This window comes from Pseudochaenichthys georgianus, chromosome 21 (genome assembly GCF_902827115.2).
Source record: "Pseudochaenichthys georgianus chromosome 21, fPseGeo1.2, whole genome shotgun sequence".
Taxonomy (NCBI): Eukaryota; Metazoa; Chordata; class Actinopteri; order Perciformes; family Channichthyidae; genus Pseudochaenichthys; species Pseudochaenichthys georgianus.
This window is the reverse complement of record NC_047523.1, coordinates 3287454-3303301: the sequence shown is the minus strand read 5'-3', so window position 1 is coordinate 3303301 and position 15848 is coordinate 3287454. Positions and strand designations below refer to the sequence as shown.

Sequence of the window (15848 nt, the reverse complement as noted above, 5' to 3'; positions counted from 1 at the left end):
GAAGGTCCAGTTGTGATAGACACGGTTCGCCACTGCTCAGAAGAAGAAGTAAGGTGTCCCCCGACAGTCTAAGCCAGGGGTGGGGAACCCTTTTCCTCTCAAGGGCCATTTCAATGTTTACAATATCCTCAGAGGGCCGTACAAGTTATTGACCTGTGCTTAAAAAAACTAAAATCACAGCCCATTCATGTCATTCTGTGCAAAGAAAAAGCAACCTCTTAATCCAGATATCTCACCATGACTCGCGTATGCATGCACGTGCAGGGTGTGGCGTGCCCCCCTGGGAAGATTTTTTTTTAAATGTTGAAGTTAAAAGCATGAATCTGGTGCACTTTGAGAGCAACATTAGGAGATCTATGGACACATCTCTCAACACCCAAACACAACTGTAAGCAGATTTTCTTTTAATTTATGGATATTTGACAAATCACTCCCCTTTCAAACTGTATTCTTCTTTATTAATAACTGTCATATAGTATTTTATACCTGTTTACTTTATTCTCTTATTTTTTTTATAACTATAATGATCATATAAAGATGTGCCTTTGCCTCACTGGTTGTAGAACAAGCTTCTTATATTCGTTAGCATAGCTAGCTAACCAGATGCTAATGATTACAACACAGTTATTGACTGTCTGATCAGTATGACAGATGAGCAGATCGCCACTGGGCTTTCAACTAAAGACACAGACACGCAGAAACTGCGACATGTGTATGGACTTATTGGTACTGCAATTTCTGAAGGGCTGGAGTGGCGTTCTGGTGCTCTTCGTCATATCAGAACTGCACACTGTCAGTCGAGACATATACCACGTGATGACACGTTAGGCTCGTGTTGTGTTCAAGGACCCTGACCGTGGCCAGGAAAAACAGGTACTCGCTTGTTTAATTTCTTTTGCAGTCTAGATTTCTTTAATTTTTTAATTTTTTTGCGTGTGTTTATAAATTACCTCGAGGGCCGTACCAAATTGTCTCGCGGGCCGTATACGGCCCGGAGGCCGGAGGTTCCCCACCCCTGGTCTAAGCCTATAGCAGCAAAACTAGGGGCTGATCAGACCAATCAGTGCATGTGTTTATTTCACTCTCAATGCAAATGAGCATATTTCCCAAAATGTTAAAAATATTTTGTTTAAAGTAATTATTGGCTCATGACCATTGCTGAGTTGTCAATTAAAAAATGTAGGCTAGAGATAACGTTGTGTCATTCATATTATTGTATTCTTAACCTTTTATAATTTAAAGGTTTAGATAACAGATATTGAATAATACAGACCTTGGACTTGTACTGATGGCATGCAGATCAATAAATGTGATCAACCTCTTAAGCCCCACGGACCCGGTTCCGGGGCCGAAATCGCGTCATTTGCAGGAAACAATGTCTAAGGAACCTTAATATTTAATAAACTATGAATATTTTATATCCATATGACGGAAAAAAACTAATTTAACTGATCTTTTTCAATTTTTTTTTCAAAAAAAACACAATGCTAACACTGACCCTCTGAATTAGCCCCGAGCGAAAAATGCTAACCTATTACTGCACCGAAAATCACTCCTAGCTCCCTTATTACTTATCCTAGCTGCACATCCAACACATCGTTTATGATCGTAAAGACACAGAATCTAACGGTGCCCACCTCAACACTGAAAGATACAAACTCGCGAGGTTATCAACAAAAACGTACATCAAAACATGTGGCGCTAGGTAGCCTAAAACGCTAACATGGCTTACCTTGGTTTTGTCTGGTCAAAACTGGTCTTCAATGGCATTAAAACGATAAAAACGATGCTGTAGTTAATCCATAGGTTAATATCCAATGTGACTGTGTCCCCTTTGAAATGTTCTGATAATCCATAAGCAATAAAACTGCAATTCCGTTTTCAAATATCAGAGCAGGGATATTCCTACGCTCTGTAGAAAGATTGAATGGGCGAAGCCGAAGACGCAACCTTTTTTTTTAACATGACTGTGTGCGGGACGATTTCCCTTCGATTCTATTGGCTCTAACGGTCAGAAAGAGATGTCAATCGAGCAAGGGGGGCCAGAGATAAGGAAAATCCACCCAAATGGCCCCAGAAGAGGTTTTTTTTGCTAAATCTGTCTAAATAGGTCAAATATCACTTGTTTTGCATCAATCTTGATACAGGGTACTTATTATATGTTGTACTTTGGATTCCTAAAGCTTTTAGTCTACTAACCCATCATCCAAGGTTAGTTTTCACTATATGTACAAAATATATCTTTTTATACAATATAATTTACAGTTTTTTACCATGTTCAATCTGAATTTTCTTTAAAATAAAAAAACATCTATATAGATTCTGACTGTTCTACATCCAACTCGCAGGTTTATCATTACTTTGAGAAAAAAGATAATTAATGTAACCCTTTTAGAAGGGAAGATATGGTCATTTGTTCTGGGAATGTCATTTTCGAGCCTGAAACCTGAAAAACAGGCTTGGGGCTTATCGGTCCACAGTGCAGCAGTATCTTGCACACTCACAGTTCACAAAAAATATTGTAGCTTTGAGAATCACTAGCCAGCTAACTGCTCTCACACCAGTGGCGAACCGTCAGGGTCTTCAAGGTATTCAGAGAATACCCTGGAACACTCAGATAAAACAAACAAAAAATCGATTTAATTATACAAATAAAATGTAATAAAATGTATATAAAATGAACTAGAAAATGCATTTCCTGCAGAAAATGCGTGCGAATGCTATAAACTGTGAACATTTATAGCTGAATTTAGCTGAAAATGCAGAAAAAGCTGAATATGTTATTAGCTAAATGGTAGCTGCTTTAAGCTACAAAAATGCAGAAAAAGCTTAATATTTAAAAGAAAAGGTTTATAAAAAAGGTATAAACAACAACATGTATAGCCTTGATGTCCTGAAATAGCTGAAAAATATAATAGTTTAATGGTTTCTGCAGCTGAAAATAGGCTGAAGGAGTTAAATATCAGATGTAAGTAGTAGTGAATGAATTTGTATTAAGATGAGAAAAGAAAGTAAAAAGGCTTGGGAAAGCAGCAGAATATTTGAACTACAAACTTTTGAACCAACTTGATGGTGAATTATTTGTCGCCATGGCAACGGCCTTTGATGACACCCCATAATACTCTTAGATGTGTTGATGGCTGCATCGTTACCAAACCTGTGAGGTTTTGGGCCGTTTGGTACAGTGGCTGGGAAGTGCAATGGACAATTACAAAGTGTGAAACACTTTAACAAAGCTTGAAACAAATTTACATTTTATAAAACAAAATTACATTAGCAAAAACACTTTTACCAAGGACAAAACTATTTAACATTAACAAAAACAAATTAACAAAATGCAAAACACTTTTACCATAACTGAAACAAATTAAAATGTCCTGAAACACTTTAACATTTCCCGAAACACATTAACATGTCCCGAAACACATTTACAAACCAGAATCAAACCGGAAAGGGAATGTCCATCATACCGGAAGTGACGTCTTAGTGATTGTCTCAAATTTAAATTTGTTTAGGTGGAAAGACCGTACGAGTGTGTTTACGTTCGGTAAACATGTTTTGTCCGTTTTGTGGAAACAACCTGGTACAAGTGACACGGTTTTGCCTTTCGTGTAGAGGATCTCTGGAGTGTTTAAAGGACACGGACCAGACGGGTGTACCAAGCGCACAGGGGACATCGAAACAGCCGGAAAATGCTAAACAAAGTAGTGTAGTATTGCGCTAGCTTTGTGATGCTAATGTCAGACATGCAGTAAATAAAAGTGCAATCGCAGTTTAATATCAGTCAAATACCAATCCATGTCTTAACGGAATAGCATCGCATTGAGCTAATATGCTAGTTTTTATTTTAGGCTTTCCGTAAACCTTAATGCACACTTGCTATTGCTGATTGTTGGAGCTGCTAATTTTTACATTTGTATTGGAACTATTCATACCAGCAGAACAACCAGGCCCATCCTATAAACTTTTCATGGAGTACAGAAACTCAAAGTCAAAAGAGAAACAGTCTTTTAACTGTGGGAAAGGAAGACTTAAACAAGAAAAGAGACGAGTCCAGGTAAGCTGCATTATCCGTTTCATACAAATCTCAGTGTCTCTGTGTGTGTCATTACTTATATCTCTCTGCTATTTTACTAGATAAACATAGGACTGATGTCGCCACAAGGAGTTGATTTAAAGCCTCGGAGAGGGAAAACACTCCCGTTGTTTACAGACCCGGAGGTAGCAGCACCTGCTATACTGGAACGAGCTGTCCAGAAAATGAAAGCCTTTAACAAGGACATGGATGAAGGACCGTACGTCCTTTTGTATCCAGACTGCTCAGAGGTTGTCAATGTGCCTGGTTCAGAAAAGCCATTCACATTGGCAGAATATAAAAAGGACTTAGGAAAGGCATATGCCAGGATCACCCTTTTCATTTGCCTTGAGAAACATTTTAGAGGAGGTTTGTGGATGTTATTATTCACTATTTTTACATGTTAACATCCTCTACTGCAGCATACATAATAATGTGTTGAACGTTTTACTTTTACTACAGGGGATGATACCTCAGACTCTGATTCGGATATTGTCATCACATCTAGGAGCACAGCTGAATTCAATCAGGCTGACACTGTGGTGCGTAAATGATTTTATTTTAATGTTCATTTATTTATTTGATATACATTTGATTTTAAGCAGGAAATCTATATTCTGGTCAATATTTTAGAAGAACCAACTTGGCAGTTACAATTACTATCAGAAACACTGACAACGTTTCACTGTTGATAGACATATGTGGTAAGGGAATAATAATGGAAGCTGTTGATAATTGTACACTTTTACTCTCAGGTATTTGAATTTGAACCACGAAACAAAAGTACTCCAAACACAAACCTGAAAATGAAGGGTAAGTTTGTACTTATTTTTACAAAATGAGTAATTTATCTTTAAGTGGATGATAAGAATAGGCCACAGCATTTTCTCTGGTGAACATGGATACAAAAATACTATACATGTCATCTAATTTCAAACAAAAAGAATCTGTTATTTATAAATCTTATGGTTCCCCCTACCTCTAAATGTTACTTAAAACTCAACTATACCCTGTATAATGAAGTTAATAATTTTATCATGTTTCAGGAAGGCACTTGGACATTCATCCACAACTCAGCCTGGACAGGTATTGAGGCAGATTGTGGAAGCCTGATGTTTCTAACGTTCAGTGTTGTTTTGTTACAGACATTTGTATTTGTATTTCAGATAGTAATATCTGATACTGAGGATATGGGTCCACCCAAAACAAATACAGACAAGACTACTTGCTACAGGTAAGTGCAAATGTTAGTGACTCACTTACACGAGAAAGACATTTTTGTTTGTAAGATGTTTTAACATGGGAATGATCATTTCCTAACAGTACATACACAGACCTGTATGCACCATGTGTTGAAGAAGAGGACGAGGAGCTGGTTGCAGTCAACATGACGAGTTTATTGGACACTGAAATGTAAACGAACAGCTATTACAGTGGTATTAAAAATATTTCTGGTACAAAAATAATTTTTTTAAACTGTTTTTGCACCCTCTGGAATATCCACTAACAAGGTCACTTTGTGTCCTTTACAGGGAGGAGATGAACGTTACATTACCTGCCATTATTGCTAACCTGTCACAGCCTTTTGATCATGGAAGAGTCAGCCGGTTCAACATTTCAAGGGCTAATGTTTGGGATGGAGCAGTCGGAGGTTTCAAGCGTACATCGTATTCAGAAAACTGTGACATGCTGGTAAAATGCACTGATGATGCTGGTGTTTTCGAAGAAGGAATTGACTCAGGTGGTCCCAGGAGAGAGTTGTTATCTCTACTGATGAAGAATCTGAAAGACCGGCCCATTTTTGATGGACCAGACGGACGCCGCTTCTTGGTCTACAATGCAAATGGTATGCATACGGTTAGAAGTGTACTTATACAATTGTTAATGATCATTAACCATATATATCACATGACATGATTTGTTGCTTGAACAATTTGAGTGTCATTACAGTACATTAAAGTATATAATAAATAATGTTTTAATTTTGCAATATGAATACATTTATTCACAGCTGTTAGGGAGGATGAATACTACTTGGCAGGAAAGATGATTGCGGTGTCAGTTGTGCATGGAGGTCCAGGGCCACATTTCCTGTCAGAAGATCTTGTACATTATCTTGCAGGCCAGCCTTCATTCAAAGCAACAGTTGATTTAATAACTGATGAAGAAGTAGGGAAAGCTTTACAAGAGGTGAGAATTGCATACAGCAACAGTGTGGTAGGGTGGATTATTATGTAGTTCCTGCAGTGTTTTGAGACATCTTTACTTTACCTATATCACATACACCGAATTGGCTTCATTTTTTGTTTTGTGATCAGAATCAGAATACCCTTTTTAGTCCCACAGAGGGAACATTTACATTGCTGGAGCAGAAAAGAGCCAAAGACAGCTTAATGTTACCTAAGAAGAATGATTAAAAACTATTAAAGAAACACAAACACAATTTACAAAAAACACATCCTGTAGTAGAGGATTTAGCAGCCAGGTATATATTGCACAAGGATAGTAGTAACAAAACAAAAGTGGCAAGAATATACAGTACATGCAGTTATTGACTGGATTGTTTGTCCATTTTATAATCTTCAGATTGAGAATGCTGCCTCAGTGGATGCCTTGCGAGAAATGACCATGAGACACAGCACAAGGTTACAGACAGCAGGTTGTCTGAGACATGTGGCTTCTGTTGAAGGAAAGAAAGGAATTGTGTCAGACTACCTCCAGTGGTACATTATTGGCTGAAACTCATCTGTAATTGACGGGTAAGGTCATATTTGTATTCATGTGATTTTTTTTTAAATGTATGTAAGAATTTTTTATTTAAAATGCCTCATGGTCCCCCTCTTTGGTTTATTCTATGTTTATCTGTTAGAAATTAGTCAGTGTCAAAATGTGTGCCTGTGTAGTATAACTGATATGGGATGTCCGTCTCTCGTTTCCCTGCCTGTCTTGTGCCAATCTTTAAGTGCTCATGCCACCCCCCCCCCTTGTTTTAGGAATTGGTTATTTAAATGTGACTTTGTGATGAATTTTTTTTTTGCTCACTCTTCAGATTCAAGGAGGGTCTTTCAGCCCTTCAGCTTTTAAACGCACTACAGCAACACCCTACTCTGCTGGCCCCGGTCCTGTGCCACTCTGAAAAGCGACTTACTGCTCTGGAACTTGAGCGACTCTTCAAGCCTGACCTCAGTCCACCAGGGAGTAACAGGAGGCTTAGGGAAAGCCACACTTTGGGCTACTGGGCAGACTATCTCCTCGATTGTGAAGGTTTGTAAATCGCTGTTTTTATAACTATTTCAGGAAACACATTGCCAAAATGTATCTGAACATGTTTTCTTTGCAGAAAGCCAGACTGCTGTGTCTTTGGAGGATGTGTTGATGTTTGCGACTGGGCTGACTTCACTTCCCCCATCTGGATTTGAACCATCGCCAGGAATAGAGTTCCTTGATGACTCTCCATTCCCAATGGCAAACACTTGTTCCAACACATTGAAACTACCACTCCTTGACGCATACAATGTGTTTAAATCCCAAATGGACTTTGGAATGCAAAATTCTCCAGGATTTGGCTGTTTTTAAGTCATGTGACTGGATGACCCATTGAGTACAGACTCTATGAAGGTTGTTCATATAGTTGTTGTTAGATGCGAGCGTGTTTTTTTTCTTTCTCACAGCTCATGTTGTCCATTTAGTTTGGGACAATATCAAAGTATTGTTCTATACCTATACAATCTTTATAAATACTCTGAACTTTGCTCTACTAATTTCACATTGCGACCCATAGCTTCTTTGTTGTAAATCAGTCATTCATTCTCAGGTTTCCAGTGAGTCCACATGGTTGAAATAAGACTTATACAGAAATGTTCTTTCTGCACACAATTACACACACAACATAACATTGTTTGTGCTTGCTAATTGGAGCGTTGTTTGTTGTTATTCCAGTTATATTTTATAATGATTAAGATATTTATTTTATGACTATGCTGTGATTTGGTGCCGTATAAATGACATTGAAACAAATATTGTGATAATACCATAATCATTTGGATACATCACAGGGAAAAGAATAAATGCAGTCTGACAAACCATGAAACCAAGCATTGTTGAGCCCTGACATCTGATTTGGAGTGGTGAAACAGTGCTACTGTACTTTGTACTTCTGAATACCTTTTCGATTACTTTAAAACTGAGCATATTCTTTCAGCTTCATGTACAGTTCTGATGCAGTCTCCCAGTTCTCTGGCTTCTGCAGGTCATTGCGCTCCATAGCAAAGTCCAAGTACTCCTGCATGTGTTGGTCCCCACATGGAGCTATAGACAGGCTTGTCTCAGGAACAGCATCCAATTCTGCCTGTTCAATCTCAAATCCACAGTCCCTGGAGCCAAATCTATGTTAAATAGAAGACAATAGTATTCATTTACATTTAAGATTAAAACAGACAAAGAAGTATCAATCCATCACCAATGTAATACCTGTGTGGCAAGTAGTACAGTTCATTGGGCACTCCTCCTGGACATGATGCTGTTCTGGAAGGGCGAATCCTGTGACTGTTCCACAGTCTCACACACTCATCCAAGTCCTTCTGAATAACATCAACGAAGCAGAATCTCAGAAGGCACTGATGCTCGTGACTCCCGTTGAAGTGTCCAGCATCTCGGAGGTCTGCAAATAGCTCCATCCAGAACTGAGACCTATAGAAATTGATATATTTTCAAGTGAATTATTAAGCAATAGGCTATACAACAATTCTACAAATTACATTAAAAGGTTACTTACCAGTAAAATCAACAACAAATCATTGAGTGTCTATTTAATCATTTATTTGCTTCACAACCTATAGTGCCTAGGTCCCCTCAGGGGCCGCTGTTCAATCCAAAACCCACGCTTAGATGTTCACTTTCTAACTTTATTTCGACCAAAAATAAGTTCTAAAGAAAGGCCTTGTATAATCTGGGTCATAGACTACAGGCTATATATTCTATATTCTATATCTATTATAATAAAAACTGATACACTTTAGCTAAGCAAATGTTGTTTGTCTGACAGTGTTGGCAAGTAATAGATAATCATGATAGACACTTACCTTCCCTTTCTTAATATGGACCACCAGGACTCAATACGCTGATTAGTCATGGATGTGCCATACATGTGGCTGGACGCTCCAGAGTAGTAGTCATGGTGATGGTGACGTAGGGTGCACTGAATTGCAGCCATAATTCCGTTCTCCGTGCCACAATCAGTCCGCAGCCTCATGGGGATGACACCGAGGTTTCGCACACATTTGAGGAAATATTGAGCGATAACTCTTGGGTTATTGTTTGTTGGACCACATTCAAGCCATACTACTTTACGTGAAAATCCATCTATGCATCCTGAAAGGGCCACACCGAATGGCTTAAGTTTGTCATAACCGTCAGCATGCCACATATAGTTCGGTCCCATTGAGTGGTAGGTTCTCCTTATAAACCTTCTGCGAGATCTCCTCTCGCAGCCTCGGGGGTTAAGCTCCCGGAGCAAATTCATAACATCATCTCTCTACTTTTGTTTTAGTACCTGCCACATTGTTCGGTATCCAAACAATTGTCCAGGTCCACGAAGTTCCAACCTGATGGCGTTAATTACAGCGATTTGAGAGGAATAACCCTTTCTGCGGTAAAACCCGGCTTGATTCAGTTTGCTTTTAAGAGTCCGCAAACTGATTTTTACACCGTGAAAGGTAGACAATATGTCCACCATTACAGCATACGAGTGACCTTCATTAAAATATTTCCCGCAATGATGCAAGATATCTGGTCCTTCTGTCTGGTCCGTGTCCTTTAAACACTCCAGAGATTGTCCACAAGATGAGCAAAACGGTGTCACTTGTCCCAGGTTGTTTCTACAAAACGGACAAAACATGTTTACCGAACGTAAACACACTCGTACCTATGGTCTTTCCGCCAAAACAAATTAAATTTGAGCCAACACGTGACGTCACTTCCGGTATGATGGACATTCCCTTTCCGCTTTGATTCTGGTTTGTAAAAGTGTTTCGCATTTTGTTAATTTGTTTTTGTTAATGTTAAATAGTTTTGTCCTTGGTAAAAGTGTTTTATAAAATGTAAATTTGTTTTTCGCTTTGTAAAAGTGTTTTGCATCTTGTTAATTTGTTTTCGTTAATGTTAAAATTGTTTTCCTTGGTAAAAGTGTTTTTGCTAATGTAATTTTGTTTTATAAAATGTAAATTTGTCTCAAGCTTTGTTAAAGTGTTTCACACTTTGTAATTGTCCATTGCACTTCCCAGCCACCGTAGTTTGGAGCATTTTCACTGAAGTTATGAGAAAACCGTGTTTCATGGTGCATTGTGTTGCCATGGCAACGACATTTGGAGAAATCTCAAAACTGTCCCGTAGATGTCTTCACGGCTGTACTGTTAGCACACATGTGAAGTTTGAGCACAGTTTCAACATTTTCATAGGAGTTATACATTACATTAGGAGGTTACATTACTGTTCTCTTGATCGTGCGTGCGTGCGTGCGTGTGTGTGTGTGTGTGTGTGTGTGTGTGTGTGTGTGTGTGTGTGTGTGTGTGTGTGTGTGTGTGTGTGTGTGTGTGCGTGTGTGTGTGTGTGTGTGTGTGTGTGTGTGTGTGTGTGTGTGTGTGTGTGTGTGTGTGTGTGTGTGTGTGTGTGTGTGTGTGTGTGTGTGTGTGTGTGTGGGGGGGCTGAGGGTCAACAGAAGATCCCATATCGTAGTGTATTGTCTGCGCTTTGATTTCAGCCTGTGTTTAATATAATCTGCACTTTGTTCAGTCATATTGAACATAGTCTCTTAAACTGAAAGAAAAATAGATCTGAAATGTTGTTGTAGAGGAAAAATGAACTATAAAGATGAGTAAAATTACCAAATACTTCTGTTGTGGGTTTTATTAAGATATAGCTAAGGTCAATAATTACAATAAATAATATTAATTTATTTAATAAAAATGTAGTTTTAAGAAAATGAGTTTTGCTTGGCTATAAAATCAGGGAAAGCTGGATCTCCAGTTAAAGTGTTTACTGGATGTTGGAGCAGTGCAAACCTGTATTATGATTTCTTTTTTTTAAAGGTGATTATAAGGTTGCTGTTAAACTGCTTCCAGAAAAAAAAGATGCGTCTGATAAAGAAATGGTGGTTTTAGAGAGATTTAAGTAAAAACAATAAATATTAAAATAATAGACACACAACTAGGAAATCTGTCAGAAATATGTTTGTTTTCAAATGAATATACAGGATATGACCAAGAAAGGGACACACCTCTGTTTCCCCAGATTGGGGTATTGTGGTTCCCCATGACTGACAAAGTGCAGTCAGCTGTAGCAACTATGCAGAAGGGCCTCAAGGATGAGAGGGTGTGAATTCCCACCTTTTTTCCCAAGGCAAGAATGATACACTTTTGTAACCAGCTCTTCAGGAGTCTTGCCGTCAGCGATGCTACAGGCTCCCTCTCTCGTCTAACAGATGACTCAGCGATTTGTGAATTCTTCAGGCTGCATCTGGCTCCAGGTGTCACAGCCTCAGCCACATGCTCAAGCATGCCTTCCTAAGGCCTATGGACACAGCCATGTTGTCACGCTCTCATTTTGGTATCACAGCACATGTCAGTCACTCAGCACCGAGCTGAGAGCCAGCACTTAGCTGCCTTTCACACATCTGCCACTAACTCTGAGGAGCAGGGGAAATAAGTGACGTCATATCTTGAATGGTCACATGTGTATAGGCTGTGTTGTTGATTTGTGAGCCTCAATATGAAACAACACGTCAGGTAAAAGCTAAGAGCTACAAGCTACGAGCTATGGAGATGCCACATGGAGAGAGCGGGATGATTGGTCCTCTTCAGTGTTGGGCAAGTTACTTCCAAAATGTAATATATTACTTATTGCTCTCTTTTGAAAGTAATAAGTTACATTACAATATTACTGTCTCTGAAATGTAATGAGTTACATTACGTTTTAGTTACTTTCACCAAAATAACCACAAAAGAATGGCTAGGTATTTTAAATGCTGAAACGTAGTTTAGTGCAGCTCATTATACATCCAGTGAAGGGCCATGTGGTATAGCATAACAACTGTGTAGGCCCTTAAGGCTACTAACAACTTGTATTACATGGCTTAGTTGAATACTCCATTCTGATTGTAACTTCTTAACATGTGACACGTTGTTAATCCAGCAGTACAGACCACTGTCAAGGACTCTAATGAAGGTTGCTAAGGAGGATCCAGAAAGAGAAAGGAAAAGAGGTTAAAAGACGGAGCGCTGGACGTCAGATAAATCACCAGAAGAAGGCAGACAGGAAGTGAACACTAACAGGACACAGAATGGGCTCTGTAGTGCGTTTAGTATGTGGCCGTGTGCAGGCCCGGCTCCAGAACCAAATGACTCAGGGTGCCTCTGAGGTTACAGGGGGGCAGCAGTAGCAGGTTTACATGAGCAATAGTGGCATTGATGGTCCCCAATGAACAGATGATGGCCTTTGTTATGTTTTGAAACCAAGTGAGAACATTTCAAGTGAGTTAAAAGTGCAATCCTGAAATATCTCATATACTCCAAAGTGGACTGTGGCAAAGAAAAGCACAACAGCTTCAAAGCTACTGATAAAACCAATGAGAACATTTTGTAAATCAGGCACATATTATTTGAACCAGCTCATGGTTTGAAATGGCAAACATTGAAAAGCTAAAGTATTATTAAAACCATGTACTAATCATCACCTTGGTCCCATCATGTACTCTGGGAAGAGAATATTTACTGTGCTTGAAAACTGGATCACATCATCATCATGTGAGGTGACTTTGTGACCTGGAGATCATTTCAGCTGCAACATCAGCTCGTTGATAAGCTTGGGATATGAGATCTTTGTGTAGCCATTCGTGGTGAAGGCATCTGCTATTGTGTGCATTATGTTTGACCCAACATTTCTACAGGCATGGCAGAATATGGCACTATTTTACATGAATATTCTAGCCCTTGTCTATTTGTATACCACGAGCTGCAAAATGACCGCCTAACCCCACTGTGCAGGCGGGTACTTGTTTAGATCTACCTGGGCAGGCTCTGTTTTGCCGTGGTATCCTGCGGGCCGCAGAGGGGCGGCGTAGTTTTGGGCGACGAAGACTGCTGCTCCGGAGGCGAGGGCGGCGAGTCAGGCGGGAGTCAGCTCGTGTCCACAACGGAGGGTACCGTAACGTCCCCATCTGACCCGTTGCTACGGTCTGCAGTAGATGCAGTGTTGCTGGCGTTTAGTGATGGTTGCTTTAACCATGTTCGTATAAATGATTATCCTCAGATGTGTGTCACTGCTGTGGAAGCACTTTGGAGATGATGCACGCGCAGCGGAGCAGGTCACGCCATACTTGCCAACCCTCCCGATCTTCGCGGGAGACTCCCGATTTCATTGCCCTCTCCCGGTTTCCTCCCGGGGTCATATTTCTCCCGATTTCTGACAAAATCAGATTTACTCACGACTGTTTGCACTCAGACTTTAATACAGCTACACCATTGTTTGGTTTCCGTGGTAGCGCGTCTCTTTAGTAGCACGCGCAACTGAAAGTCTGAGAGGGTGAGCCGATAGTCACAGAAAACAGAACCAGAATCGACAACTCTACCCTCCGCTCACTCCTTTCCTGAAAAATACAGGTCCAGCCAGCTCCATCAAGGATGCTGCTGCAGGCTGCAAGACAGTGCACTTACAACTACAATAAGCATGTGTAGATGTTAATCTAATACAGCTCCGGCGATCCACTAACACCCCCCCCCCGCGGTGGTTTTGAAATGCTCCCTATTTCTGAGGTCTCAAGGTTGGCAAGTATGGGTCACGCGCACCTGACACAATTTGTTGTTTGTATTTTTCGCTCCGTTCTCTTTTTCGAATAGAGGGTGCATAACATTCAACTGCCCCGAAGATCCCGACGCGAAGCCTGAAGAGTAAACACCAGGTTTACTAATCTACCCGCACAATGTGTCTGGTGTCGGAATGTCTCGCTATGTTAGTACATTCTTAAAAAAAATTCTGGTTAAAATTTGTTATATATATATATATATATGTAATATATTACCCACATTTCATTAGTAATGCGTTACATTACTTCGTTACAGCAAAAATTAATATATTACTGTAACGCTGTTACTTTTGTAACGCGTTACACCCAACACGGGTCCTCTTACACTGCAACAACCGGATATGTCAAATACCGGTAGTTACTCACGGCCCACCCAGTCGGTTATTAGCTTTTAATAATAATAATAATATATCAATTTTATATAGCGCTTTTCTGAACCCAAAGACGCTTTACATTTGGGAGGGAGGGTAGACAAACAAAACAAAAACAAAGACAGAACCAAAAAGAAACAAAACACAACAGAAAAGCAGTCGGGAGGAAGTTGATTGAGAGGGGGGGGGCTTATGGATAGAGAGTTGAAGAGGTGGGTTTTGAGGCGGGACTGGAACAGGGTGAGGGACTCAGACTCACGGAGGTCTTGGGGGAGGGAGTTCCAGAGCTTCGGGGCTGCCACAGAGAAGGCTCTGTCCCCGAAGCTCCGGAGTTGGTTGGCGCCTCCTTTCAATTTTTCCCTGATATTCAGAAAGAGCGGGGAGAGGGGGAGTGAGTAGCAAGCAAGATGATCGGAGCAACGCGCTCATATAGAAACCACCAGTGAGGTCTTACAACAGTCCATATTGCCGTTTAACTGATCCGCCACAAACCATCATCTCCCGATCCTTCTGACGCTCCACTACTTCCTGATCACTGCCGGCAAATCTGGAAGGAAGCTGGTCATCTCCCAATCACCCTGCAAACCCGGACTGGATTTTCAAACGGACTGGACTCACACACTGACTGACTTTCTGCCGTTGTTAAAATTGGCTGTTTTATTTATTTTGAAGATAAGTTTATTTTGGTTTGTTTTCAAAAAATATGATTATCAACTTTGGTTACTTACGCTGTATACACCTTTGCGCAGTACCGACTTACTCAACTCTGACAATAAAAATCTTAACCTGTTAAACCCCAAGCCTGTTTTTCAGGTCTCAGGCTCGAAAATGACATGCCCAGAACAAATGAGGAGTGAGAGTGATGCGCACGCAGTTTGCCCAAACCGAAAGCTCTGTTGCACTCTATATGAAAACTAGGTTTATTGACATAAATGTTATGATGGATTATCAGTAATCATTTCAAAGTGACACAGAGACATTGTATTAAACTTCAGCAGCGTTTATATGCGTTTTAATGCCATTAAACACAACCTTTGATCAGAAAAAAGCAAAGGTAAGACGTATTTGCCGCCATGTGGTGAAAGGATGCATTACATTTGAAAGATTTATTCTGTTTGACAGAGCTAGCCGGCCATAAATAATACATTATAAGACCGAAACTGAGGGCCATATTAAATCTGACGCGGGCCAGGCCGGATTTTTGTGGTAGTCGCATAAACTATATGCGACTACCACAAAATAGGGTGTACTACCGAGCTATTTTAGCATTAATGTACGATTTCTTTTGTACATTATCTTAAAGGTCATGGGTTGTGACGTGGGCACTAAGATTTGACTGACCGTGCTAATTTCTAATGGTAATGTGTATGACCCTCCGCCGGTGCTGTGAACCAAATTCAATGTTGATAGATGCAAAAGCTTGATTGATTTAACTGTTTTTCCCATTATGCTAATTAGCAAACAATCCAGGTAGCAGTAGTAGGAAGAGCTTAGGGGAACCAGTAAAGTTTTTTATTTTTTATAGAGCGTATTCCCCCAAATATGT

The 15848-nt window shown here is 40.0% G+C and overlaps 1 long non-coding RNA gene across 1 annotated transcript; it reads left to right on the top strand.

Annotated features, from left to right (window-relative positions):
- The first annotated feature begins 3947 nt into the window (after positions 1-3947).
- On the top strand, positions 3948-4866 carry LOC117467090 (uncharacterized). Its single transcript, XR_011645201.1, has 4 exons — positions 3948-4057; positions 4138-4444; positions 4538-4617; positions 4831-4866. It is a non-coding gene; the product is annotated as an uncharacterized lncRNA (long non-coding RNA).
- Positions 4867-15848: the final 10982 nt, after the last annotated feature.